This window comes from Meleagris gallopavo, chromosome 3 (genome assembly GCF_905368555.1).
Source record: "Meleagris gallopavo chromosome 3, MGAL_WU_HG_1.1, whole genome shotgun sequence".
Lineage (NCBI taxonomy): Eukaryota > Metazoa > Chordata > Aves > Galliformes > Phasianidae > Meleagris > Meleagris gallopavo.
Window position 1 is genome coordinate 73,994,121 of NC_139406.1, and position 9,640 is coordinate 74,003,760.

Consider the following 9,640-nt stretch of genomic DNA (forward strand, 5'->3'; position numbering starts at 1 on the left):
TGGCTTTGGACTTCCTGTGCTTTGTGCTACTCCCATGTGAGGTAAAGCAAGCCAGAGTACATGAAGGAAAGTTAAAATTTAGATTGAAATGTTTGCAAATAAATAGAAATATTCTGCTTTTTTTCTGTGCGCTCCTTTAATTTTTGTAGGATTGTTTGTTATTTTTTAGCTTAAAAGGAACTCTCCAAGCCCATGGATTTTTCCAAATATTTTGCATTAAAATAAAGTAAAAATCAGTAATGCTTCTCTCAGTTAAATGTAGACCAAATGCAAGGAGCTTACCATTATGTCCAAGCCAATCCTTACAGAAATGTTTCAGACGTTAGAATCCAATGAAATGCGTGGTGATGTCATATAGAGAGGAAATAGTTCCTTTTGCTATAGATCAGGCATTTTAGTTCTTGTGAAGCCCTTAGGTACCGTCCAAATAAGATTAGTAAGTAAATAAGTAAGAAGGTCTAACTTTTTATGATGGCATGATTGATCAGAAAGAATGTTCTAATTTAAGGCTAAGCATCAGTGTGGTGAACAACAGCAGGCTAAAAAGGAGTGAATGAGAAGGGCTGGAATCACTCACAATAAGATGGTAAGAGAGCTTTATATCACAGAAGTATAAGAAATTCCACACCTTTTAGTGCAGTCTTATTTTGTGTACAGATAAGTTTAAGAACAAAGGGTGGAATTATGTATGATTATTTCTTAATCATTTTATTTGTTTTCTTGTCTGCTAGTCTTTATTGTTAGTTGCTGTCATGCTTATTTTGCATCTCTTTGAGTTCTATGTCTCCATCATTTTCTGTTCAGGGACAAAGATGCACTTTCTGGCATTATATCAAAATACCCATTGTGCTCAACAGCAACTTGTTGGCACTTGACTTTTGTTGCTAGTTAGTCTGGGCTATCTCACTCTAAAGTGACTGGTGTCCCCGGCACAGTTCCCTGCTACACAGCACCTGACATTTCGACATATGTTGTTAAACCCAGTTTGAAAACAAAAGTTTGCTTATGGCAGAATGGGTGGGGCTGCATCTCCCTTCTGAATCAGTTCCTGTTGGCATCTGCCAGGCCCTCTCAATGGCATTCCCTGCCACATCATTTTGCTGCTTGCTTTCTTATGTGCTCTCTATTGATCCAGCACTGCATTGATCAAACCTCATCCCAGCATCCAATCACTGGCTGGTGGCCAAGGGCTGCCCTTTACTGTTTGCTTGTGGGGAGTATGCATGCCAGCATCTTGAGTGTGGCTATCAAGCAATTTCTTTTGGTGCTGACCGTGACCCCTGGCACATCTAACAAGTGAAGGAAAGGGAAGGGGACATTCTCCAGGCCTGTCAGTGGTGGTTTTCATTAATTTTGTGGATGCAGACCAGTATTAACAGGAACATGAAAAAGAAGAGATTGGTTCTGCAGCTAAAGGTTGAAAGCCAGTATCCTCGGGAAGAATATGCAAAGCTGGTATAAAAGTAGATCAGCTGAATTGCATGGCCAGGTGACATGGTGGCCTGCAGAGCATCAGGCAGGCTGGAATTTTCCCCAGTTAGTTTTTTGATATGATAGTGCAGCAGTACTTAACATGGCTGAAGGTTCTGATAGGATCGTGTTTTGCTCACTTACCCTTTCTCTGCCATATAGATGTTTCTCTCCTACATGCATTAGTACACTGTTATTTTCCCTGTAACAGCATTCTGCACAGCCACTGCTCCAGCTCTCATATCTCCAGCTTGCACCCTGACACCATGTTGACTCCTGTTTCTCCAACGGCCATGTGCTACTTTTCTCCAGCTGGAAAGTTGACATCTCATGGGCTCGCCCAATATTGCTATTGTGGTACAGACAAAAAAGCATGAGATCTAAAACCACATATTCACTTTTCAGGTTGCCTAGTTTTTTAGTTCTGTACCAGTATGAGATGATACCAAATCACAATACACACATGGTGCAGAAAGAAATGTTCTAAACATGTGAAGATATGCCTCTTTCTGCATGTTTCTGCAGAACTAGCTATTTTTCAGTGCACAGTGTGCTGTTCTGCAAGGTGCTTCAGTAACACTCCTCTCTGTTGGAAGGGAGAGAAAAGCCCAGGAAAGGATGTGACATGGAGCTGCCCACATCCTCCGAGAAACAAAAAAAGAGATGGCTTGAGTGAAAAAGCTCACAAGGAATGACAGAGAAGGAGGCAGTCAGTAGCTGTGAGATCCAGTTGCTCAAAGGTTGGTGAGGCTGATGCATGTCTTGGAGAGCACAGGCAACAACTGTCTTATGACCTCTAAGCATTTTGCAGGTTCTCCTCTTTTAAACCTGCATTTTTTGTGCTTAAGAAAAAAAAAAAAAAGAATACAAGGCGTAAATGCCTTTCTCAGCATGTCACAACTTTTTTGACCAACCCACACAGACAAACTGGAGGCCTTGAGAACATACACTTCCGTACTACATAAACAGTTTAAAATAGATTTTAGCTGTGCACAGCATTATGTACTGCTACTATTTTCAAATGCATGCAGATTAATCTCATGCATTCATTTCCATTTTGCACGTGCACTCCATTCATGCTTTTGAGTCTCATACATGCTGAGATCCTTGTCTTATCATGAAAGGCAATGTATCTGTAGATTTTCCAATAAAAATACCAATGTTTCCCTCATGTCCTAAAGATACACTTTAATACCTGTATGAAACATCTTCACACCATGCCAGTGTATAATAAAATGTGCAATTGTAATTAAAATCTCTTACAAATGTGCCAGCCTTGTTCACAGCTCACCTCTAGCCTCGAGGAGGGTGGTGCATCTCTCTGTCTGTGCTTCTGAGCAGCTGCACATCCTGGAGATGCCTCTCCCTCTGCCTTTTAGTTATCTATGAGCAGATTTCATTCTTTCATCTTGAGAAGAGCGGGAAGCTCTTCCTGCTGTCCAAATAGTGTGTGAAATCTTGTGGTCAGGGAAGCAGAGGCCAAGGATGCATCCCAGAATGATGCATCCCAGAATGAGCACTAGGACACAGCATGCAGGAGTGGGCTGTGCTGCAGGATGTGCCCCCTGGAAGGAAGCAGCCTTGGACATCCAAAAGCACTACATGCTGCAGGTTTTCCCAGGTCTGCAGCACTGGCTCAGCCCCAGCAGTCTGCTGCTTCAGGAAGAGCTCAGTGAAAAACATCTGTCAGATTTCAACTTTTTCCTTCTTAAATACCCCATTAACCGCACTCTGAAGTCCCTGTATGACTGAAAGGCAGGAATCCAAAATAGCCTGCTGCAAACTGAGCTGTGAGGATTGCTGTGATTGCTGACGCTTCCTGCCAGCTGCTGACCACTTGGAACATACTGAGGTCTAGGTCACAAACACTGGTGGATAAATGGGACCTGGCAAGAGAAATCATGGGAATTATTTGGTTTACATCAGTTGACTGGATCCCATTGCTTTTTGCAAAAGATCCCGGAGTGCACACAGTGCAGCAGCAGAGCAATGTGGCTGTGAAAATACAGAGCAGAAAACACGTCTGGAAGCAGCCAGTAGTACCAAAAGGCTACATACGGCTTTGCAGAGGTGAAACACGTTACTTGCAGGGCAGTGAGGTGGAGTCAGAATTACTGGTGCTGCGCTTATGTGGATATAGGAAGCCCATGGTCATGTCCCAGTAGATTTAAGCTTACTCTTAAGACACTCAGAGTGCCATGGGAGGGAGGAACGGAAATCCCTTTTCCTGCTTTATGGCTGGTGTTGAGCAGCACAGGCAAAGGGCTGCTATTTCACTCTGTCCTTTAGCCTGGCTTCTGCTTAGAAACTGCAGGAGAAAACCAAAGAGAATGAATTATGCTTCTGTGAAAACCCTCAGCGCATATCTCTAGTCAGGCAGGAGAGAATAACACATAGAGGAGAGTCTCAAAGCTGAAAAGAAGCAAGAGCTGGTTATGCGGTATCATTAGGTACAGACTTCATACATAAGCTATAACAATTTAAATGTTTCATTTAAACTACTTGATTTAAAAAGTAAAATAAAAAAATCAAGACTTTAAGGACTGCTGATCTGTGAAACTAATTTGAAAGGTTGTGCTCTTACAACTTGGCTGAAAAATTATAATGAACTGAGCTGGAAATGCCTGAAATGGAGGCTTACATGTCAGTTCCAGTAGGGAAACATCTTTTACATTGTTGCCATAGGCAAAAAGACCAAGGTAGAGAACAAAGACCTGATCCTATCCACGCTCAGCCAGAGGTACAAGCCCAATGCCTGCCTTCTGCACTCTCCACATCCCCAAACCAAGACTCCAGTCCCTGCTGTCTTTCACATGAGCCTCCCTGCTCCCATGTCTCCATTGTACCCTTTGCCACACCAGCTGTCCTGGGCACTTGCTGACACTGTCTCCTGTGTCCCGGCATGCACAGCTGTGCAAAGCTCGCAGTGAGGGCTGCCAGCACAGCCCAAGCCCTTGCTCACTTCAGCTGCTCCCTATTTTAAAACATGCACCTTTAGTAAGATAAATTTAAACTGTAAATAATCTCCCAGGCCTGTTGCTTCTGTGTTCTTCTCTGATACCATAAAGAGTCCTTTGATGTGAGAAATCTTTTCATCATGTAGGTAAAGATCATTATCAAATGTTTTCTTTACCACTCTCTTTGATAAACTGAAGAGCTTGAGCTAGTGATGAACAGAAGCATAGAATCACCAAGGTTGGAAAAGACCTCCAAGATCATCTAGACCAACTGTCCACCCATCACCAAAATTTCCCCACTAAACCATGTCCCAACATCTAAATGTTTCTTGAACACAATAGTGCTTTGCTCCAAAAAGTTACCAGCACCAGTACAAAGGCTGGCACCTAGGATGGCTTTCCATTTATAATTAGTTTGAGATTCCATGTATCAGATCCCAGTCTGTTGCCATGGTTTCCACCAATTTCTTCAAACAGAGAGCCTTGTGACTGTGCCATGGACATGCGCGATATGGGCAGATATGCTGCCCTACACAATGGCCATCGGGTCCAGGTCTCATGGTGCCCAGATGTCCTGATGGAGCCTCTGTCCTGACTAAGTTATGTCAAGAAGTCCTCCAGATTTCCACCAAATCCTTCTTTGGATCCCTCTTACCATATGCCTAGGTAGGCAACGTTTCCACAAAGTAACAGCTAAAGCCAGACATTTGTTAACCACTTCCTTCAGCCTGAAAGCCTCCATCAGAACCTTGATGTGGCTGTGCGTAGAACACAGGCTGTGGAGGAGCTTGGGCTGATATAGTGGCTCTGAAGCTCAAATCCCTTTCTCTAACCTGGCAGCCTGGCGTAGCTCTAAACTCCATTCATTAGACCGTAGCCTGGGCCAGTTAATGACCTTTGTGCTCAGAACAGCTGGAGGCCTGCAGCTCTCCTTGCTCGAGGTGAGGCTCTTGGGCAAACAGTAGTGATAAGGGAAGGAACGCATAGCCCTGCTGGCTCAGCACTGGAGGTGGTTTTTTGCCACACCTGGCTGTAAAGAAGGTGGAAATGTTTGTCTTGGGAAATCAGGGGAGGTAGAAGGATCTACCTTCATGTGTAGCTTACTCAGCACAGGCAAGAGAAAAGGCTTTGGTCAACTCCTTCTGAATGTGGGAAGAATCACAGGACAACTCTGAGGAATCAGCGAAGGGCACAGTTGCCAGGTTCACCAGCACCTGTTTTCTCTGAACCCATTGGATCACCTGCCCTCAGCCGTGGGACAGCTTCACTCTCAGTGGCAGTGTTAGATGTGCTCAGTCCATCTAGGACATGCTATGCAATACACAGGCCCGACACATCATCATCTTGCCCTGGGCAAAAGGGTTGGGGTGGTAGAAAAATGTGAGCACGTCAACCAACAGCTTTCTTGGAGCAAAATATTTATTTCTAGCAGTTATGTCAAAACATGATGACAAGAGGATATTAAACCTGCTAGCATACTTGCATACTGTGTCTCATCTAATGTTAGTGAATCCTGAAGTGTTTTAGGTGGGATTTACTGGAGCAGAAATGATCCAACTTGACTGCATGGGAGAAAGCCTGGTTGCTCCCACATGCCTGCAGCTCTTGTGACAGGGGGACAGCAGATTGTGGCACTAAGGTTATTGGCCTGGCACTGTTGTGTTGTGGCCCTTCTGACCAAAAAGCGTCAGTTGGCTTCCAGAACAAGGACTCAAGATCCCACTACTCAAACCCCAAAGGAGGAAAACAGCTGTTCTGTTACACTGTGGTGGAAAGACCACAGAAAGGATATGCAACTCAGTGCCAGTAATTTCCCCAAAGTATCTGATAACCATAAAAAACATTTTATAGTCTTCAGAGAAAGGGCTGACACCAGGCTGGACAATTCTGGTGTGAGTGACATGTTCCAGCCTGTCATGCAGGCCTTTACTGGAGACGTGGCAGAGCCCGGAGGAGTTAAACCCAGGCCCCTCTGGGGAGTTGGTCTCCAATAACATCCGCACTGCTTCTCTTCAAGAGTTGGCTTTGAATGGGGAAGGCAGTGGCTGGAGGACACACATCACAGTGTGGCCTTGGCCAGCCCGTCTGAATAATGACAGATGTACTATGGAAGATAATGCCAGCTATGAATAACATCATTCCTTAACATCTAAGGAAGGTGGGACTGGGAATTTCTGACCTTTGATTTGCTCACCAGGCTTCTAAAAGGAGATAATCCCATGCAATGCTGTGGGCCACATTCCACTGATGCACACAGCTCCATTAGCATCAGGTGCAGGGCGAGTGCTCATACAACAGCTGTACTTGGCCTGTTGGGGTCTGCTCTCCATTTATGTGCTAGACAGAAATACTGGAAGGAGCCCAGCCCAGCTCTGCTGCTCTGAATGTCGCTGCTTCTGTCTGAATCTTCCCAAAGGGCCCACAAGTGAATTTAAAAGAGGTGCATCGTTCACCCGCAGCCCGCAGCTTGTACACCATAAAAGAATGCAGTACCTGGTCCCTGAGCTCCTCATCCACAGGACTTGTCACAGCTCTTGGAAGCTGATGACTGAGCTTTTCTGCTAGCCTCCCTTTGTGGTCTGCTAGCTGCTGTTCTAGAGATCAGCCCTGCTCTTTGTCTTTGACTGAAGTTATAAAGTCCAATTTATTCTGAGCACATCTACTGGCATTGCCCAGCCCATACAGTGCATTGGCCCAGCCCATGCAATCTCACTAACTTGGGAGCAGCTCTGAGTCCTTCCCTGCTGCCATCAGGCACAGGCAGCAGTTAAGATGATGGTGGTGTTGGGAGGGCTCTCTCCTCAGAGAAGCATGGCCCCAGTGGCTTGTCCTTGCTAGGGGGCCTGACCAGCATAGCAACATGTCTGCCATGGGCAGGGAGAGCTCAGCTTCAGCCTCAGATCTCACTGGGCTTTACATACTTTCCTCTGCTTTATCTTTTCTGTTCCATACATAGTGTTATCACAGCTACTTGGATTTCACTGGCAGGTCTCCTGTATGAACACTTACGTTCTGTTGGCAGCACCAGGCTGGCCAAGGTCAGTTGGTTTCCTCACATGTGTCTTGCTGGATACCAGAGAATCCAACTGTAAGTGCAAGGAAAATCAAGCATGCTAAACTCTGCTGCTTAACCACTTTTTATCATTTAGAGGTAAGGTGTTTTGTTTTTTTAATAACCAAGAGAAATAAAACCAAAGAAACTCTTAGGTGCCAATGAACTCTCAGTAGTCTTTTTGTTGGCAATATCTGCATTAGCCCAAAACTGCAGCACGAGAAAAACAAATGAGGATCAGAGCAGATATCTGTCATCAGCAAATAAGAGCAACTGTTAATTATGCAGTGCTGCTATAAATGTACCGTGTTGTGTAGTGATAAAAAAGCACCATTAGGAAGGACTTATGGTTTCCAAAGGCAGAACAAACCAAGACTCTACCCAGGAGCAGGAACATTTTCCAGTGATGGAGGCTTGATGCTTGCATTGGGTCAGGGAGTAGCACCTCCGGTTCTGGAGGAGGTGGCACCAGGCTGCTGGGGGCAGCTTTATGGAAATTTAACAAAGGGAATACAGAGCAGAAATAACACAACAGCCCTGTAGTGAAGGGAACCGTGTCCTGAAGCATAGGTTGTGCACGCAGAGCAGGGGCAGCTCTGCCACTGGACAGCAAAGCTCCATGGGTGATTGCAGCAAGCCCAGCTGGTGGCAAGGCAGAATGTGCTGCATGGGAGTTAATTAAGATCTCATAAAGATGATCCAAGCTGACCTCACTCACTGTTATCTGAGAAATGTGATGTGGCGTGCAGAAGCAGGGGCAGGCAACACAAGCAACTTTGCTCAGATGTTGTGTGTTGCACTTGGGTGTATCAGCATGAGCTCCACTCACACATTTACCTTTGGGACACAGTTGAGCTGTGCAGGCTGCAGACATACACAAAGTCTGGAACTCATGTTGCCTTTCGCCCTTCCTCTCCCTATTGGAGAGGGTCCAGAGGAGAGTCACAAAGATGATCAGGGGGCTGGAGCACCTCCCCTACGAAATCAGGCTGAGGGAGCTGGGCTTGTTCAGCCTGGAGAAGAGAAGGCTGTGGGGTGACCTCATTGCAACCTTTCAGTACCTAAAGGGAGCCTACAAACAGGACCGGAGTCAACTCTTTGAAAGGGTAGATAACAGTAGGACAAGGGGAAATGGTTTTAAGTTGAAGAAGGGAAGGTTTAGGTTGGATGTCAGGGGGAAGTTCTTTACTATGAGAGTGGTAAGGTGCTGGAACAGGCTGCCCAGAGGGGTTGTGGATGCCCCGTCCCCTGAGGTGTTCAACGCCAGATTGGATGGGGCCCTGGGCAGCCTGGTCTAGTATTAAATGGGGAGGTTGATGGCCCTGCTTGTGGCAGGGGGGTTGGAGATTCATGATCTTTGAGGTCCCTTCCAACCCATTCTGTGCTTCTGTGTTTCTGTGACTCTGTGATCATTCTTCCTCTTTCTTTGTTTCTTTTGCCAACAAACTAGTAGAAATGCCATATTGCTGAGCTATCAAACTGGGCAGAGTAGTATCTTACAGTTGTGATTTAAAGTCCTTTGTGAGCACAAGGTCATGATATAAGGAAGGTGAAACTGGGTGCTTACAGAATCTTCCTTTCAATCCCAGCAGAGGTGAGGCACTCTGTGAGTCCCAGCAAAAGATCACCCAGGAAACTTGGTCTATATATATAAGATTCCTCTACATGAGGAATAACTCTGCCAGGAATTAGCCCCTCTAGGTGCATGGCTATAGGGATGCCCAGGATGCTGCCTGCCTGGGTGCGTTGTGTGCTGGGACTTCCCCAGAAACCTCACAGCAAAGTTTTTCTGCAGCTTGAGAGGATGATCACTGATTCCTGAATAAATAATGTATTGCTTTCCTTCAAGATATTAATATGCATTAGCCAGAAGAGCTGAACAAGCTCAATTTTTCTAAGCAATCCTCACTGGATTTATAGCAGCTCAATAAACATTCAGGTTGGGAGGGTTTGGGAGAGAGCTGGTTTGATCAAGTGCCAATCTGCACTGCAACAGAGCTGTCTGTGGGCATCTTCTTGGCAGACATCATGAAGAGACCTGAAATAATTTCTGGCCATTGCTATTATTTGCCTTACCTCCTTGAAATATGTAGTGCTAAAAATTAGCTAACATATGCACTTTATTTTCCGCACTTCTCTTGATTATTTTTAATGTATAAAA